The sequence below is a fragment of the Triturus cristatus genome, chromosome 9 (genome assembly GCF_964204655.1).
Source record: "Triturus cristatus chromosome 9, aTriCri1.1, whole genome shotgun sequence".
In the NCBI taxonomy this organism is placed as follows: Eukaryota; Metazoa; Chordata; class Amphibia; order Caudata; family Salamandridae; genus Triturus; species Triturus cristatus.
The window spans coordinates 1,266,915,042-1,266,933,217 of record NC_140592.1 but is presented as its reverse complement, the minus strand read 5'-3'; positions in this window follow the sequence as shown (position 1 = coordinate 1,266,933,217).

The window sequence follows — 18,176 nt, the reverse complement described above, 5'->3', positions numbered from 1 at the left end:
GTTGTACTGTGCTTGCTCCCCTTCCTGCAAATAAAATTGTCTGGTGGGATGCTCAGTTATTTATCTGTCCTGAAGATGACCATGTACTTATGACAAAGGTCGAAACGTCATCGACGCAATTGTGGCCGCAATTTATGGAGGACACATTGTTTTGTGTGTTGTAGTTCCAGTGTTGTCTTGGAACTCCGACTTTTATGTAACCTCTTTTTGTATGCCACTTGTCTGGTTGTGTATGTCTATTAATTGTTATATGTACCAGCTTATATGTCTGAGCCTCACAATATTACTTTTTTATTAAATAAATAACTTTTTATATGTCTCTATAAACAAATTTGTTTCTTATATAAGGGCCGTATTTTCTATTATCTCCCTCTGTTTCACTTTTAGGTGTGTAGCGTTGTTTGACTTAAGTATTTGTGATTTAAATATGTTTGCGCTATGATAATTTTGTGTACGCTGCGAACCACTGTTAGGATAAAATACTGATTGCCCCTGATTCAGGTGGTTAGGGCTGCCCCTGTGGTGGTTAATTATCAATGCTTCACTGTGGCCAATGCGTCACTGTGACAAATGCATCACTGTAGCCAATGCATTACTGTGGCCAGTGCATCACTGTGGTCAGTGCATCACTGTGGCCAATGCATCACTCTGGCCAATGCACCACTGTGGCCAATGTCTCACTGTGGCCAATGCGTCACTGTGACCAATGCGTCACTGTGGCCAATGCATCACTGTAGCCAATGTGTCACTGTGACAGATGTGTCACTGTGACCAATGCATTACTGTGGCCAATGCATCACTGTGGCCAGTGCATCACTGTGGCCAATGCATCACTGTGGCCAATGCACCACTGTGGCCAATGTCTCACTTTGGCAATGCATCAGTCTGGCCAATGCATCATTGTGGCCAATGCATCACTGTGGCCAATGCATCATTGTGGCCAATGCATCATTGTGGCCAATGCATCACTGTGGCCAATGCATCACTGTGACCAATGCGTCACTGTGGCCAGTGCGTCACTGTGGCCAATGCTTCACTGTGACCAATGCATCACTGTGACCAATGCGTCACTGTGACCAATGCCCCAGCCTCATCCTTTTCTTGTCTCTGACAGGGGGAAGTGCAAAGCCAAACAAGATCTCTTGACTGATTCTACTCCTCCCCTTCTTATTTGGAAACTTTGTAGGGGAGTGATGTCCCCCGCCTGGCCCACAGTTCTCGGGTTTCGTCTTCTGTCATATGTGAGTCTGTGTTACCTCTTTTTTAGGCCTGGCCACATTGGTGCATACATTAGCACTGACCTTCCAATCCTTCCATCAGTCTGACTGACCCTTTTGACTGACATGTCTGTCTGCTCTTGGGGCCACGTTCATCAGCCTGAAGAGTACTGGGGTCAAAGGGACAAAGAAAGACACCTTTATGAAAGACCTCCTCCAACACAGCCGACTACAAAGCCTGAACGATGACGCGGATAGTCGGTACTCAGAAGCGGGAGGGGGTTCCCAATGCCCTTGACCACAATCAGACAAAGTGGAAACTAAAGACTTCCTGATACAGGCCTTCTGTGACTACAAGAATGGCATACAAGAAGTGATGTCAGATCTTCAGCAGGAGATCAAGGAATGAGAACGGATAACACCAGCCCTGGGAACCAGGTCAATTCTCTGGAAAGATTATGGATGATCAAGGTGAGGACTGCACGTGGCTCCAGCAATGACTGTTCACCTTTGAAGGTCAACAGATATGGCTTCAAGAGCCACTTCATCACCTTGTGAAGGGCTCAAGGTGGCACGTCATAGGTGTCAAGGGCATCCCTAGAACATTCCATGGGCAGATTTGAAGCACTACATACAAGACCTCTTAGAGGCACTAATAGGGATTCCTGACAAGGAAGACAGAACACATCTGACACCCTCAAGGTCTGGGGGGAACATTTCATAATAAGGCGCCCTTACCAGAGTCCACTTCTCCGAAGTCAAAGAAATCATCATAAAGGCCAGATGTATGGGGACCATTTACTTCAATGGCGGCTCTGTCCATATCTTCGAAGACCTACCCACAGTCACTCTACTGAAGTGACGCTCCTTTAAGCCAATGATCACATCAAGCATCATCGGAGCCGCCCCTTTAAGGTCTTGTTCGCTTCAGGAAGCATGTGTGCCACTGGGACTCTGGAGTTCCAAGGGCAAGGCCTCCTCTTCACCCTCTCCTGGAGTGAAGGCACAGAGAGGGTCCTCGCAGAGAGTCAGCAACAAGCTCCGGGGGTCAAACCTGGGAAGAGACAAGATGGCGGCTGGAAGTAGGAGCATCGTATCAGACCTGGGGGCGCAACCATTTCAAGTCAGCGCTGTGCTCCATCTATCCAGAAGGGGGATGGGGCGATGAGTAACACCGCCCTCAGGCAGTGAACGTTTGATTAGGCTCCATTGATGATGTTCAATTGCCCTGGGGAGACTGGAGAGGTGGTTTGGCAGTGTGAGCTGAAATTCGAAAATTAGTCCTATACACCCCTTATTGTATATGGTGTTTACAATTTGTCTTCTCTTTCCACATTCCTCACTCAGGGCAGTGGCACTCTAATTGATTGGTTAACTCATGTTTTGGTTTTGATAATGCCATTTTTTTTTGTAACACTCTACTTGGGGGGTTGGGGTCTGTAATAATAGATTCTTCTGGCACAATGAAGTCAGGAGAATCACAGGTATTCACTACACCTCAGCCACAGCCAGGCAGCCAGCTGCCGTCTCACATCAGTCACCCCGCGAGGCTGCCATGGAACGTTGATGACATTAAGGTTCGTGACGCCTGGTCCTGGGCCAATCCTCAGTGACCACAGACTGGCCAATGCTCCACAACCCATGACAAGATGCCACACATCTCCCTCTTTATAGAACGAAGATAACAATCTGTATTTGCATGTAAACTTAGGGGCAGATTTATGAGCCCCTTGCGCCACTTTTGCGTGCCTTTTAACATGGGAAAAGTGACGCAAAAGTGGCGCAAGGGGCTCATAAATCTGCCCCTTAATGCTTAAGGCCTAATACAACCAGAAGCTTAAAATGGACGATCAGTTCGAAAACGACATAACAATGACTTGGGTAAGGTCAGGAAAGAGGGTCAGGGAGAAGGAATTAAAATAGCGATAATGTATACAATAAGGAAACTTCCCCGTAACAGAAGGAGAAAAGGCTGGTCAGGTTTCCATCTACTGCAGTGATATGTTACTTGGATAGCACTTGTGTTCTAAGGGTTTCAGGGACCCTGACTGACACCCCTATGATGCAAGAGGAGGGTTTCAGTTAATTTTAAAGTCATTGAGATGAGTTGGGATCCGAGTCACCTGTCCGCTCATCCTGACCGGTACCTTGGACTTGTCGGTGTCTGTTTCCATTTCCTTAGCCCCATGGTCGGGTTCCCCACATCGAACCACCCTCCCCAGATCACAAATTCTATCCATCCTGGGTCTTGACTGCATTATGAAGAGCCTGGAAATCTTCACGGGTTCCGTGAATTTTGACCCTACTTGGTGACTAGTGGGCGCTCACCTTTACCTACTCCCCCAGCTTAAACTGCATAAACTTAGTCTTGTGGGTCTGTTCAAATCACTGCTTCCATGCTGCTTGCAATCCTCTCTCTCTCTTTCTCCAAGACTGGTTAGGGACTGCCTTTACCCAACCTTTGTTCCATTTCATCCCAGTGGCGGCTCTTCAGCTAAGGCAGAGGAGTGTTGCCCCACAAGAAAAATAAAATGACAATAACAATGTTATTAGCATTTTTTTTCTCACTATTGTTGTGTGATTTATAGGTGCGGGTGTGGTGGGGTGGGTGGGGCTGTGCCGCCACCAAGCAGGGAGAGGAGTGAAGAGCACACGCTAAAGTGCACATGTCTGTTTGGCTGTCCGTCTTACACCGCCCAAACAGCCATGCTCACTTTGCACGTTCCCCACCAGGCTGCATTATTCAGCCTGTTGAGGAACATTCCCAGGCTCCCATTCCTCTTCCGAACACCGAGCCATGGCACTCAGACAAATCACAACGGTACAATGCAGCGTTGTGGTTGGCTTAGGGGAGGGAGCCTGAGTGCTTCCCATTCCTAACTGCGTCGTTTCATGGATGTGGACAAAGAGGACGCAGGAGAGCCGGCCGCTGGGAAGGTATGTGTTTTATTTCTTTATTTTTCACCCCTTTTCTTTTTTTTAACACCCCCCACACCCCGGTAGCAGCCGCTACTGGTTCATCCAACCTGGCACTAACCTTGAGCTGTGCCTCTGACCTCTTAACAGTTCAAAGGGTGTCCTGTCTGCGGACTGGTGCGGGACTGGTGCGGAGAGAGGCGATAAGCTTCCAACCTGTTCGCTATTTCCGCCCTTCATCGTGAACCATTGCTCTTTGCTATTTGGATACCTTCTTTACAGGTTTTGTTAAACATCTCCACTATTCCATTTGTCTCTGGATGGTAGAGAGCACAGAGTGTGTGTCTTATCCCATTGTTATCCAGAAACTCCTTAATTTCTCTGGAGCAAAATTGTGTCCCAATATCAGCTATCAAAGTGTTGGGTAGGCCTTGTCTCATGAATACTTGCACTATAAATTTGGTCAGTGCACTGGAACTGGTATCTGTCACTATTTTAATTTTCAGCCACCTTGAGAAGAGATCAGTCAAAACCAATATGAAGGTGGTATTCCTTTCTCCAGTCAATGGACCAATTATGTCCATCACCACATCCATCCACGGCCCCTCAGGTAGTGTGCGACACACCGTCGGTGGATTGTAGGTTTTTAACATCTTCTCACAAGCTGAGCAAGGCAAACAGTCTTTCACCACCCTCTCCTCAGCCACATCTACTGCTGGCCACCAAAAGTCCTAACGCGACCTCTCTTTTGTGTTTGTGATGCCCAAATGGCCCTCATGTGCCAGTTCTATTAATCTCATTCTCAGATTGCTGGTGGGTATCAACTTCGTGCCTCTGAACAAGCAACCATCCCTTTCTTACAACTCTTCCTGACAACCCAGTACGGTCTTAACTTTTCCTCCATTTTCTTTTCTGAGTTCCAACCATTAACCAACAACTCTGACACCTTTCTTTAGGACTGGGTCGGTGTTGAGTTCTTGCTTCCAAGTGCTCTCCTCAATGGCCCCTTTAGTGATTACACACACATTTTCCTGGTGAATGTCATCATCCTGGTTGTGTCCTCCTCTTCCCGCCGTCCATCATTAGGGGCAAATCAACAAGGGCTTTATCTCTGCTTTTTTGGCTTTAAAAGCCAAAAAAGGAGAGATAAAACTAGCGCCCTATCAACAACAGGGTGCTAACATGCAAATTCGCATGTTAGCACCCTTTTACTCTACACTTCCCCTTGCATCTCTAATGAGATGCAAAGGGGGCATTCCAGAGTAAAATAATAGGAGAAATGTCGCTAAGCGACATTTCCCCTATTATCAAGAATGTCGCTAACCCTGTTAGAGACAAAAAAAGCAGCGCTAACCGCGGTTAACGCTGCCTTTTTACGTCTGGTATTTTTCTGAGTTAGACATGATATCCTATGGAAGGAGGATATCATGGCTAAGTTTGCCTGTCCCTATCAACAAGGTAACGTGAGATTATTGCAACACAATCTCGTCACAGTTCTCTGTTACATTTCTCTTTGCTGTTCTTATACATTTACCACTCCTACAGCATGCAATGTAATGCCCCTTTTTTACCACAATTGTTGCATTATACATTAATTGCTGGGCAGTCTCTGCTGTTGGCTAGGTGCCCTACATGCCCACTTTGGAAACACTTCCCTCTGCATTCCTCCCCATTCTTCTTTTCACTTGGGATTGTTTTCTTCTTTACTGCTTGGACATTGTTCTCTTCAGTGTCTACTTGCTGTACATCATTCTTGCTTGTGTTATCTTTTTTATCTCATGCACACACTTCAGCATGTGCTCCACCTGCTTGGCTACAATTAACACCTCACTCAATGCCAAAGTTCTTCCCTGCAACTGCCCAGCTGACCAGTGGCAACTGGACCTGGACCTGGACTGAAATCTGCTGTTTGGCCTGTGCCTGGCACCCTGTAAGTCTCTAAGTGCCTCGATCAGGTCCTGGGGGCTTTTGAAGTGTACTACTCCTGTGGTGGATTTGGACTTAAAGGACTAAAAACAGAAGGTAAAATTACACCTAGGTCCGTACGGTGAACATTGACCATCATTTGTACATGCTTTTCGGTACTATCGTTCCAAAAACTTTAAAAATTGTTTTCTCCAGTTCCTCTTTCTGGATCTTAGTGATTTTGATGTTACTTTATTAATTAAATGTAGTATGTTTTTCTAATTTGGTTTGGGATTTTTACTGCAAAAAGAACAGTTGATGGACAGAATGCAGAACAATGTCATACATTCACCCCAGTACAGAGATCTGGGCCTAAATCCATCGTTTTTTTGCTCACCATGCCATTCCAGTTTGGACCCAGCCATATGCAAATCAGTCTTGACCCTGTTACCCATTGGAAGTGTCCCGCCCGAACTGCCAACTGGGACTTTTACTGCTATGCATTTCTTTTTAGGTCTCGCCTAGCTATTGCGTTTACGCAATCGCTAGGCGAGACTCTAGTAAGAGGGGCATTTCAAAGTGCTCCCAAAAGTGGATTGCATGGCGAGCACGCGCACAATCACGTGCATCGTGCCGCCATACAATCCGTTTGGGGAAGCGCTTCAGCCCACTGGCGCGTGCACGTGTAGCCACAGCTTTGGCATCATACTTCAAAGGGTCCGCTCCCCCGCCTGGAATGCGCTCCCCCGCCCCCGCCACAGCATGCTTTGTCGGTCTTATATTATTGTCTCTTAGTACGTCCCTTTCCTGTCACTATCAATGCCTCTTTCTCAAGCTCTTTCGTTTTCCCATTCTCTCCAGTTCACTTTCACTTTCACTGTCTCACTAGCCCGCCTTTTCTCTTCTTGTGCCTTGTTTTAATCTCTTTCACCACCCACATTCTTACTATGACCACCCAGGAGGCGCTCTGAATCTTAACCCTCCTGTTTTCTGGGTCTCTCCAGCCACTTTCCTCCCTTCTGGAGACACCCTCTTCATAACCTACTTCTGTGCTCTCCCTTATCCCTAGAGGGTAAACACCCAAAATATCGATTCCAAAATATCTACTGCCCAGAATATCGAAGTTAAAATATAGAGTGGACAGAATATCGACTCTACAAAATATAGATAGGTCAGAATATCGAAATTGGGGTACAAAATATCGATTACCAAAATATAGACCTTAAAAATATAGATTACCAAAATATAGACCTTAAAAATATCGAATACCATAATATCGAATTTTAAAATATAGATTACCATAATATCGAAAAAAAAATTGTGTTATGTATGGTAGTATATGTGTTAAAATGATGTATTATTGTTGTAATGTATGTTTAATTTATTTAAACACATGAATGTTATGTAATTTAATTATTGCGTAATTTAATTCCGTAGCGGGTTGTGGGTTTATAGGGGAATAGGGTGGGAAGTAATTTAATTATGGTTAATTAAATGTTAATTATATTTATATGTTTTGATAATTAATTAATTGATAATTAATTATTAATTGGTAATTTATTTTTATTAATTGGTAATTAATTTATATTAATTGATTAATTGATAATTATGTTAATTGTATTTGTTAATAATAGGAGCGGGTTGTGGGTTTGTAGGGGAATTGGGTGGGAAGTAAATTAATTGTAATAAAGTAAATAATTAATTTTTTATTTATGTGTATTGATAATTGATAATTAATTTGTAATTGGTAATTAATTATTATTAATTGGTATTAAATTTTTATCAATTGATAACTAATATTTTTAAATGGTAATTAATTGATATTAATTGTTAATTATTTTTAATTAACTTTTTATCAGTATTGATAATTAATGTCATCTTATATTTAATTTAAATCATTACTTTCCCTACTTTTGCACTCTCTGGAGTTGGAATAGTAATTTTTACCCCTACGCTATCCAACGTTTTCCCTACTGTTGCACTCACTGGAGTGGGAATAGTAATTTTTACCTCTACGCTATCCAACGCTTTCCCTACTGTTGCACTCTCTGGAGTGGGAATAATAATTTTTACCCCTACGCTATCCAACGCTTTCCCTACTGTTGCACTCTCTGGAGTGGGAATAGTAATTTTTACCCCTACGCTATCCAACGTTTTCCCTACTGTTGCACTCACTGGAGTGGGAATAGTAATTTTTACCCCTACGCTATCCAACGCTTTCCCTACTGTTGCACTCACTGGAGTGGGAATAGTAATTTTTACGCTCTCAGTATCCAACAAAATCTTGACTTTTTTAAATTACTTATATTATGTTTACATTTTAAGCTATTTTATATTATATTATGTATGTTTTATTTAATTGTTTTTAATATTTAATTAATTTTATATTATTTTTAATACATTTAAAAAATTCGATATTTTGGCTAACTATATTTTGACAGTCTATATTTTGGAATCGATATTTTAGTACTTACCTGTTTGTAGATAGGGAGTCGATATTCTGTCCCTCGATATTTTAGTGTCGATTTTTTGTATAGTCGATATTTTGTCCCTCGATATTTAGTCACTGAACCTCCCTAGAGTTGATCTCTCTCTAAGTTACCAAGCACTCTCTCCACCCTAGCTCATGTCTTTATTACCTTTCTCTACCCGGACACTCTCGCTCCCCTCCAACACCCACTCCTCGGTGATCTCACCGCCCCCCCAGCACCTCCATTCTGTTCTAGATATCTCCTCCACTCTCTTTCTTTCAGAACTGTCTTTATCCACATCTAATCCACCGAGATCTCGCACCCCTCCTGCACTCCTCACTCTGTGCTCGGTGTCCCCTCCACCTCTCAGAGCTCTCACTGACCCTTACAGACTTTTTAGGTCTTGGCTCGAAGGCTGCGCTTGCGCAGTCTCGATCCGAGATTTAATGACTTGGAGAAGAGGGGCTTGAACCCGCCCCTCTTCTCCCCTGTTCTCCATTGGCTGGCCTCTTGAATGCTGGCCAGCCATTGGAGAAGAGGTCCGTCACTCTGATCAGGCCCCGTCCTTTTCGGATTCGGGGGCGTGTTTTTTTCAACAAATCCCATTATCTCCTCCAGCCAATAGCAAGAGGAGAACACGCCCCCGAATCTGAAAGCGCCGCTGCCTTTCTCCGAGGCATTTCTGCTTCGCCTCGGAGAAAGGCAGTGGTGTCTTCCGGTGCCCTCGGCTTGTAAACAGACTCCGTGTCACTTTCCCTTGCTTGTGAGCTGTGGCGGAGTCAGTTGTGTGTGGCCCGACGCCAGCCTGCCTTTAAGAGCGCTATTGTGTGAAGTCTCCGGTTTCCCCTGCATACCCCAGATTGCATCTGCTCTGGTACACTGCGTGTAGTGTACCCAGTTCCCCTTCTGCCGCTTTCTTGCCTTCGTTTCCACCCTGTGTGCATCTGTCCAATATGCCAGGTCTGCATAATTTACGTCCCTTGCAGGTTGATAATGTGTATTGTGGGAGTGTGCACATGACAGATTCTGCCCCGGGAGGGGGCGCGCGCGTGTGCGTGTGTGAGATATAGGGTCTGTGCAGGGTGCGCTGTCAACCCCTTCTCCCTCCCCTGCACCCAGGCATGGGCTATGACTTCATCAAGCTCTGCTCTCTCCTTTTCATTAATGAAAGCCCCCCTCCTTTCATCCCCCTCAAGCGCATGCATCCTGGCGGCGGAGTGGAAAAGGCTGAGGCTTCCGGTTGGGTGTCATGGCGGCTCCGCTGTGATGGCTGCCGAGGGGAGAGCAAGCAGCAGGGAGGAGGAGGTGGAGGAGGCTTAGAGAGCCGCGGCCCCCGGAATAGCGCTGAGCACGGACAGGAAGCGCGGCCACAGCAGCCCGGAGGGCGGGTGGGCACCCGGACATGGCGGCTCACAAGCCGATGGAGTGGGTGCAGGCCGTGATGAACAGGTTCGATGATCAGGTAAAGGAGGGTCTGGGCTGAGGCTGCCCACAGAGTCAGACTGGGGATGATGCATTACTGTGTTACTGTGACCCTGCAACCCTTTCTCGCGCTGCTGTCACCTAACAAAATGGGCATGAGGTTGCCCTCGCCTTCATCCTTCTATGTCGCCCAATGCATGTATACTGTATGCATGTTCTCTGCTGACTATCTCGGTTCTAGTGCATGTCATCCATTGCCCCATGTGTATTTATACCCACTCCTTCTGCCCTATATTCACGTTCTCGTCCGTCCTAAATGCGCCCTTTCCTTTAGACGATTTCTCCTTGCTCATCTGTTTCATCCAATGCATCTGGATCCCGCCCTCTCAGTGCTATTTTTTATTTTCCTTGTGTATTGCTCCTCTCTTCATGCTCTCCCGTCTCATGAACACCGACACCATCCCGCCCCCATATGTACATCTGGAAGCCCTTCTGTGTGATCGCAACGTGCACTCCCTTATTATCATGCCCTCCTGCACATTTGAACTGTGCATGCTCACTCCTTGTGTCCTCATGCATTTTCTCCGTCCGTTTTGTTTTGCGTGCATGCTTCCTTCCTTGCACATGCTTCCCTGTTATCATCCTATATTCCCACGTGTATTCTCTTGTGCTCCCTCCTAGCATCTCTATCTGCACCCCCTGTTCTTCTCTCGCTGTTTTGTCATACTAAATTTCACCGCATCAACTTATTGACCCCCTCATGTGTATGCTGCTCAGTCCCAGCCAGCAACTAGCCCCCTTCCGACCACTGTTTACCTCTCCTGTCATCAAGCCTAATTACTGCAGCTCGCGCCCTGTTATGACTATTTTGTAGCCTCCTTTGAACTCTTCAGTTTCTTGCGCTTGTCCACCCGTTCCCACGTACCACTCTAGATTCCGTGCTCTCTCGCCCAGAATGGCCGTACTAAATGTACTTATTTGTGGTACTTCACTGGAACTTGGGCTGCCCAAAAAATCATTGCTTCTGTCCCATTCTTGCTGCCGTTCCTACCTTTTCCATACCTATAACATAGCTAGACCAGTCGCCCCCGTATAGCCTTTTGCATGCGTGTTTTGTTAGTGAGCAGGGAGCAATCCTTTATTTTGTGTGTTGCGAGGTTGCTTCATCTCTCCGGACTAGCCTGGCGTTTTCAGCCACTCCTCCCATACGTTGCCGGGCTTGCCTTACCCCCGGGCTCTGCTTCTCTATCCGTGTTTTCCTTGTTTGTGTTTAGGTGCAATTTCCTCTACAGTTTGTTTTGCTGAACCATGCTTGAACCACCCTAAGCAACATACTGTTATTCTTTCTTATGCACTTGTTAATCCATTAGCAATACCATCTGGGTTTTACTTTTCCTCTAAACTGTATTGTTGGGCTCAACGTTTCCACAAATTAAATTATACATTTTAACTTTCTGAGAAGGCGAATCATTATTTTTTCTCTTCTCCTTTCTTTCATTGCTTTGAGAGTGATTAAGCTATTGACATTGTAAATAACAATGCTGTTTCTTTAACCCCTTGCATGCCCGCCCCTTTCCCCGCCCAGTGCCGCGCCTTGCATTAGCGGGCGGAGTTCATGACGAGCTGGACTCGTCATGGGCACAGCGCCACCGCAGCCCATGACGAGTCCAGCTCGTCATGGGCACTGAAGGGGTTAAATGTTTTAAAAACAAAAAACATAAACAAAAAATAATGTCATGAGCAATGCCAATAGTTCTAACTTTAACAATGCCGAGACCATTGCATTGTAAATGCTTGTTAAAGCATGTTGCGGCAGGATAGCTCTGTGGGTTACTGCGCCTACTGCCAACAGCCTGCTAGTCCCAGATTCCCATCTTGGTCTCACTCCTACTTCTGTCGAGGAGGTCTCATGGCTGCTGGAAACTATGGGCCATCTTCCATCAAGACCAGTGGAGACCTTTCGAAAATATCAGGTGTGTCAAGGCATGAGCAAAGAGGGCGATTGTCCCTGGGCCCCACCTTCCAAAGGCCCCTCGGAAAGTAAGGTTTCTCTATGTCGCAACTCTGTCTATTTCTCCATGTCTACTTTTCTCCCTTTAGCCTACACCTACCTTTGTCTCTCTTTGCCCAATTCCAACGTAATAATTGTTGTGACCCCTAATAAGGCATAATTAACCTATTTTTGAGTGCCCCCCCCCATTTCTGAAGGTTTTTTTCAGCATCCTGCAGGCTTGAATTAGCAGCAAACAATTCAAACATCAGTGTTCCAAACAGGCCCCCTTAGAATATGTCTGCCCAGGGCCACAAACATTCTTAAGATGACACTGATCAGGCTTGCCTATGCAATCATAGAACAGCAGCGCTTTTGGTATCTTCAAATTAGACATTGGGTCCTCCAGCCATCAATCAAAACCAGTGCCACCTGTGACCGTACACCAGGTGATACAATCTTACAAAGCTCACCCGTGATGCCCACCTGGTCTCCAGGTTATATAAAGTCTATGGCATATGTACCTCCAACAAAATAATTCATACCAAAGACAGTGGGAGATGGAACTCAACATTACCTTAATCTAGAAACCATGTTATGTTATGTTAATTAATTTGTAGAGCGCAGCGGTTACCCTGGGGTGTCCTGGCGCTAGTTACCTATCTTTTCGGCCATCGCCAAGGGAATTCTAATTATTAAACAGCCAATAAGGAGTTCTATTTATTAAACAGCCAAGTTTTCAGAGCCCTTCCGAAGGACAATAGATCAGGTGCGTTTCTGAGCTGGGACGGAAGATCATTCCACGCCTTGTCAGCTCCGAAGACAAATCTTCGTCCTCCCCAGGAAACCTTTTTTATTTTCGGAACGGTCACCATTTTAGCTCCTGATGAACGTAAATTTCTTGTGGGTATGTACCAGTTAAATTGTTTCTGCAGATATTCTGGTCCAACACCATGAAGTGCTTTAAAAACGGTACTCAGAGATTTGAAGAGCACACGCTTTTTATCCGGGAGCCAATGCAACTTTTTAATTTCATTGGAGATGGCCGCAAATTTAGGCACCCCGGTGAGTATCTGGCGGCTGCGTTTTGTAGCCTTTGCAGTTTATTCAAGAAGCGTTCCTGAATGTTTAAATAGAGGCCATTACAATAGTCAAGCCTTGACAACACAAGGGCAGTGACCACTGTTTTCTGGCTCCCTGCTGGCAAGAAAGGCATAATCTTTTTCACTGTTTTTAAGACAAAGGCCGTAGATGAAGAGACTGCATTGATTTTGTCACCCAGATTCAGTTTGTCATCGACAATTACTCCCAAGTTTTTTACTTTCTTTACCGGGGCAGGGAGTGTTCCCATAGTGTCGGGCCATCAATTTGGATTCCAGAAATTAGGAGCATTCCCGAAAATTATCACCTCTGTTTTATTAGAGATGAGCTTCAGGCAGTTTTTTGCCATCCAGCCACTCACTGCTACTGTCGTACTTTAATATTCGGGACCGCGTAGGGGACAGGGCCCTACCCCTGTCTATCTTGGTATTAGCAAACCGCAAATGGTTAATGCGGTATGTACGAGTGCTTTATATATCGTTCTAGCTATGAATGCACTGTGTACACGCTATTCTGCTTCACTACGCGGGTTCCATTTTGGAAGCAGTGGCCATCTTGTCATTGCCCTCACATAGGCTATAATGGAGTAAATACGGGCCTCACAGTACATGGGCTTCTCCTCTGACTTCTCTGTGACCTGGGCAGCTGGCTCTGCTGCCCCGGGTCAAACTGGTCTCACGAGCTCCCCTTCCTCCGTCCACCTGTGATTAGCATCAGGGCTTGACCCATCATAAAACCCTTTCATTCTACACAAACCTCCGGCTAATCTCTTTCACACCTGCTTGTTCCTGCTTTATGACTTGTTTCCCAAAACAGGAGATGCTCATGTTTATTGGGGGGTCTATCGATATCAAATGTGGGATCTGAACCTTACTGTGTAAATCATTGTGGGCTGGCCGAACTGGAATGTGGGATGGTCATCATGACTCTGCTTTTTCGTTTGAAATGTATACATGTAATGGCCGTATCATAAAACCTAGGAATGTATGCTTGAGGCAAGAAAAAGGGTATTTAAGATGAAGTCCGTTCCTATGATTTTCAGCAGTCTCCTGAGAACATACACGCTGTTGTACTTCTAGGATACCTGTAATTGGTCTGCAGCCAATAAATGAATCTTTGACTTCACCCAGAAGACTCTGTGTTTCTGTAGGTCTGGAACAGGGTGAACCCAGAAGTCATAGGGTGTGTGCCCCTGCACCGCTGGGACTAAAATACCCAGTACTTCAGTTTGGCGCCCAACTCGGGACGATTTCAGCGGTACCGGTCCAAGCCAGAGGTTCGTGAGGAGCTTCGTGTGGAAATTCCGGAGGAAGGCCGCCACTTCATCAACCCCTGCATGTCGACGTGGTCCGAAAGTCTTTTCTGCGAGGTTCTCCGCGTCCCGACGGCTACGAAGGACTGCTGCCCTGATTAATCGACCTGTTTTGGACCCTTGACGAGTTTTGAGAGAGCGAAACAATCGAGAGAGTCTTCTGGTGACGCCATCGATCAGCAATATTCAGTTAAGTATAAGTGGAGCGTCTCCCATTTGTTTTGGTATCCTTCGGGATCGTTTGATTTGGTAATTTGGTAATTTGGAGTTTGCAAACGCCAAAGCCAGAGGACTCGTGTATTCACGAGACTATCGTAATCGATAATCCTTTGACGTTTGGATCTAGACTAGTGAGCGAAGATGCCTGGTTCTGGAATATTTGGTAGATTATTCTGTTTGGGTTGTGGAAAAGATTTCCAGCTAGAGGAATCATGTCCGGTTCCTCCGGTTGGGACTCCAACTTATGAGCTCTATGTAAAACATGGCGTAGGCCCCATTGCATATAACGAAGTGTGGATCCACTACACCAGGAAAGACGGTGTTTTAAAATGGCCCCAAAATGGTAGTTTCGATACCAATATTTTAGATAATTTGGAAATTAAATTGTTTAAGAAGAAAGCCCGGCCGGCGATGTTTGACTCTTTCCGCTTATGGCGAAAGGAAGCCAAACAGAAGGAAATTAAGCTAGCGAAAAAGAATAAAAGAGAGAGAGGTATGACAGTAATGCAAGCAGCTGTACAATTTAAAGACAATGAGGAGGAGCAGATGAATGAGCAATTGCACAGGCAGCGTAAGTTAGGGATCGACAAATGTTACCCAGCTTTACCACACTCTAAGCAGAATGAGTTAGAAGAAAAGGAGAAAGATCCCCTGATGTCACATTTGTTGAGTTCGCCACCCCCGTATGCTCAAAATGCCACGGCACCTCCCCAGCTTGTGAATATGCCACCTCCAGTGAATATACTGCAAGCCTTGCCGCAACCGCCAGTTGCTTTGCAGCCGGCTCCTATCCCTATAGCACAGCCCTCTCAAGGGCCGCCAGCTGTGTTCCCGACTGCCCCCGCGCTTCCTGCGACTTTGCCTAATTCAGCAGCTGCCTCTTCTGACACTCTTCCTTGCACCACTCCAGTACCTGTTTCTACATCCTCTTTTCTTCCCTCTGTTTTTCCCCCTGTTTCCGCCTCAACTTCTCCTTCAGCGCGACAGCGCTTAGCTAATGTGGTTACTACATTAATGTCGCCTCTCTTTGATTCGTCTGGTGCGACTCCTGGTTTACAGCGTAAGCAATTGCGTAGCCAATTGCCTAACCCTGATGAGAAAAAGGTAATAGACAGCATGGCGCGTAGATGGATTGTTTTCCCTTCATTGTATGATGTGGAATCAGTTGTCAACGTTTTCCATCAGTGGGATGCCCCAAAACAGAGATATGTGTTCGAGAAAATGTGCGAAATTCTCTGTGAAGAATTGGAGGATAGTGGTAAAGATCCGAGCCCGCAGGAGTTGTGTAGAGTGAGGTTCGATTTTGGAACTGGTATAATTGTGGACCGCGAAGTAGATAAAGCCGTTGCGGTTGTATTGTCCTTCAGAAATGATGATTGTCAACAGTCATTGTTTGAACAAGATGTCCTTGTGGGGAAAAAGGTAAAAGCGCGACAATACCCCATGAGAGAAGTTCCCCCGGTATGGAAGGAAGCAGTTGCAGCTGATGCTAACGCCGGTATTGCCGCTGCGCCAGCGCATTTCCAGCGTGTTTGGGTGCATGTTCCATGGAAGCGCTCTGAGGTGTTAGCACTTAAGCAGTCCTTACCTGATCCCCGTAAAAATCCAGCAGGTTATTATAAAGAGTTGTCACAGACGGCAGGGTCATGCGTTATGAATCTGGCCGACATAGACATGTTGTTTGGTAATGTTGTTCCACAGCCTCTATGGGGGTCAATCCGTAATGCAGATCACGATGCAGAACTAGGGGACACATGGGCTAACATTATTGCTGCTGATGCTAGACAAACTGGTGGCGCGAAACCAGAACCTTTAGTAGCTGAACTGCCTGGTAGAATCATCACGTATATGAAGACAATAATGCCCGCGATGCGCGTAAATTGGGACAAGTTATCTGCATGCAAGCAGAAGAAAGATGAGACAGTGTCAGACTTCTTTACTAGGTTTGAAGAAACATTTATTGACCACAGTGGGCAGGATATGAGTACTGAGGGTGGCCAACGGTTATTTGTGGATAAGTTTGTGCAGAATTTACTTCCTGACCTGTGTAAAAAGTTAAAAGATTCAGAAAGTTCTTGGGCTGTTTCTTCTTCAGCGCAAATACTGGCTACTGCACAGTATTACGAGAACAGAGATAAAGATGAAAAGGATAGAACAGAAAAGAAAACGAAGGAATTAAAGACAAAAGTCCTTTTACAGCAGGCTTACCCACCACGAGGAGGTCAGAACAATTATAGACAACCCCAAGGTGTCTATCACCAACCCCAACAGTTTCAGAACAACCAGCAAATGAATGGGTATTATCAACCACGTGTCCCTGTAGGTCCCAACCAATGTTCATACTGCAAAGAGGAAGGTCATTATAAATATAGTTGCCCTAAATTAATGCAGCGGAACGGTTATGCGTATGGCGTAAGAGGTAGGGGTGGTCAGCAAGCTCCTAGAGGCAGAGGGCGTGGAAATGCTCCCCAGAAGGCGCGTCCTCTGCCGCCTCAAAATACCATCAATAGTTTTGACCAGCAAGCTAACGCGACTAGTAATACGGCTCAGTATTATAATAATGATTATTATGCAGAGGACGGTGATGCAGAAAGTAATGACTACTAGGACAGCCGTAGACAGAGAGAGGGAGTTGTTTCAGTGCCAGTTGATCAGAGTGGACCGTATGTTAAGGTAACTACAGCAAATGTAACGGAGCCCTTTCTGCTAGACACTGGTGCTGCAAAGAGTTCAATCATGCATTCAAAACTCCCTGGCGCACCTTTGTCTGGCGATATAAATGTTTCAGTAGGTTTTTCAGGCGCCCCGGTTAGGAACCCGATTTCTAGTCCCATGTCACTTTCTATTGGGCCTTGCGAGCTGAAAGCACCCCTGATTCTGACAACAGGTTGTGGTGAGAATTTGTTGGGATTAGATTTGTTGAAAAGATTGCACGCTACACTGTATTGTTCTCCTTCAGGAGTACAACTTACATTAGGCAAGAAAGTGATTTCCGCAATGTACTTGTCTAAAAATACAATGCCGCCTGAATTGTCATCCCTTCCGGATGCTCTTTGGGCTACTGGTCCCAATGATGTGGGCCTCTTGGAGATACCGCCATATGTGGTGACTTTAAAGGCTAATGTCAGACTGCCACGTATTCCCCAGTACAAGATCTCTAATGAAGGGCAGAAAGCATTGTTAGACATTGTCAGCGACATGATTAATAAAGGTGTGATTGAGGAGACAAGAGGCAACGTTTGCAATAGTCCGATTTTACCTGTCTTAAAACGAACGGACCCTTCACAGCCACCTGCTTACAGATTTGTGATCGATCTTAGAGAGGTTAATAAGATTGTTGTGCCACAGTTTCCGGTTGTCCCTGATATAACTGCCTTGTTAACGATGATTCCAGCCTCTGCTGCATGGTTTTCAGTGATTGATTTAAAGAATGCTTTCTTTAGTATCCCAATTGCAGAAGAGAGCAGAGATATTTTTGGCTTTAGTCTGGGAGGCCGAAGCTTCCGCTTCAAACGCGCTCCCCAGGGCTACTGTGAAAGTCCATCAATATACAGTCAAGCTTTGAAAGCGCAGCTTGATGCACTTGTTTTACCTAGTGGCGCTATCCTGATTCAGTACGTGGA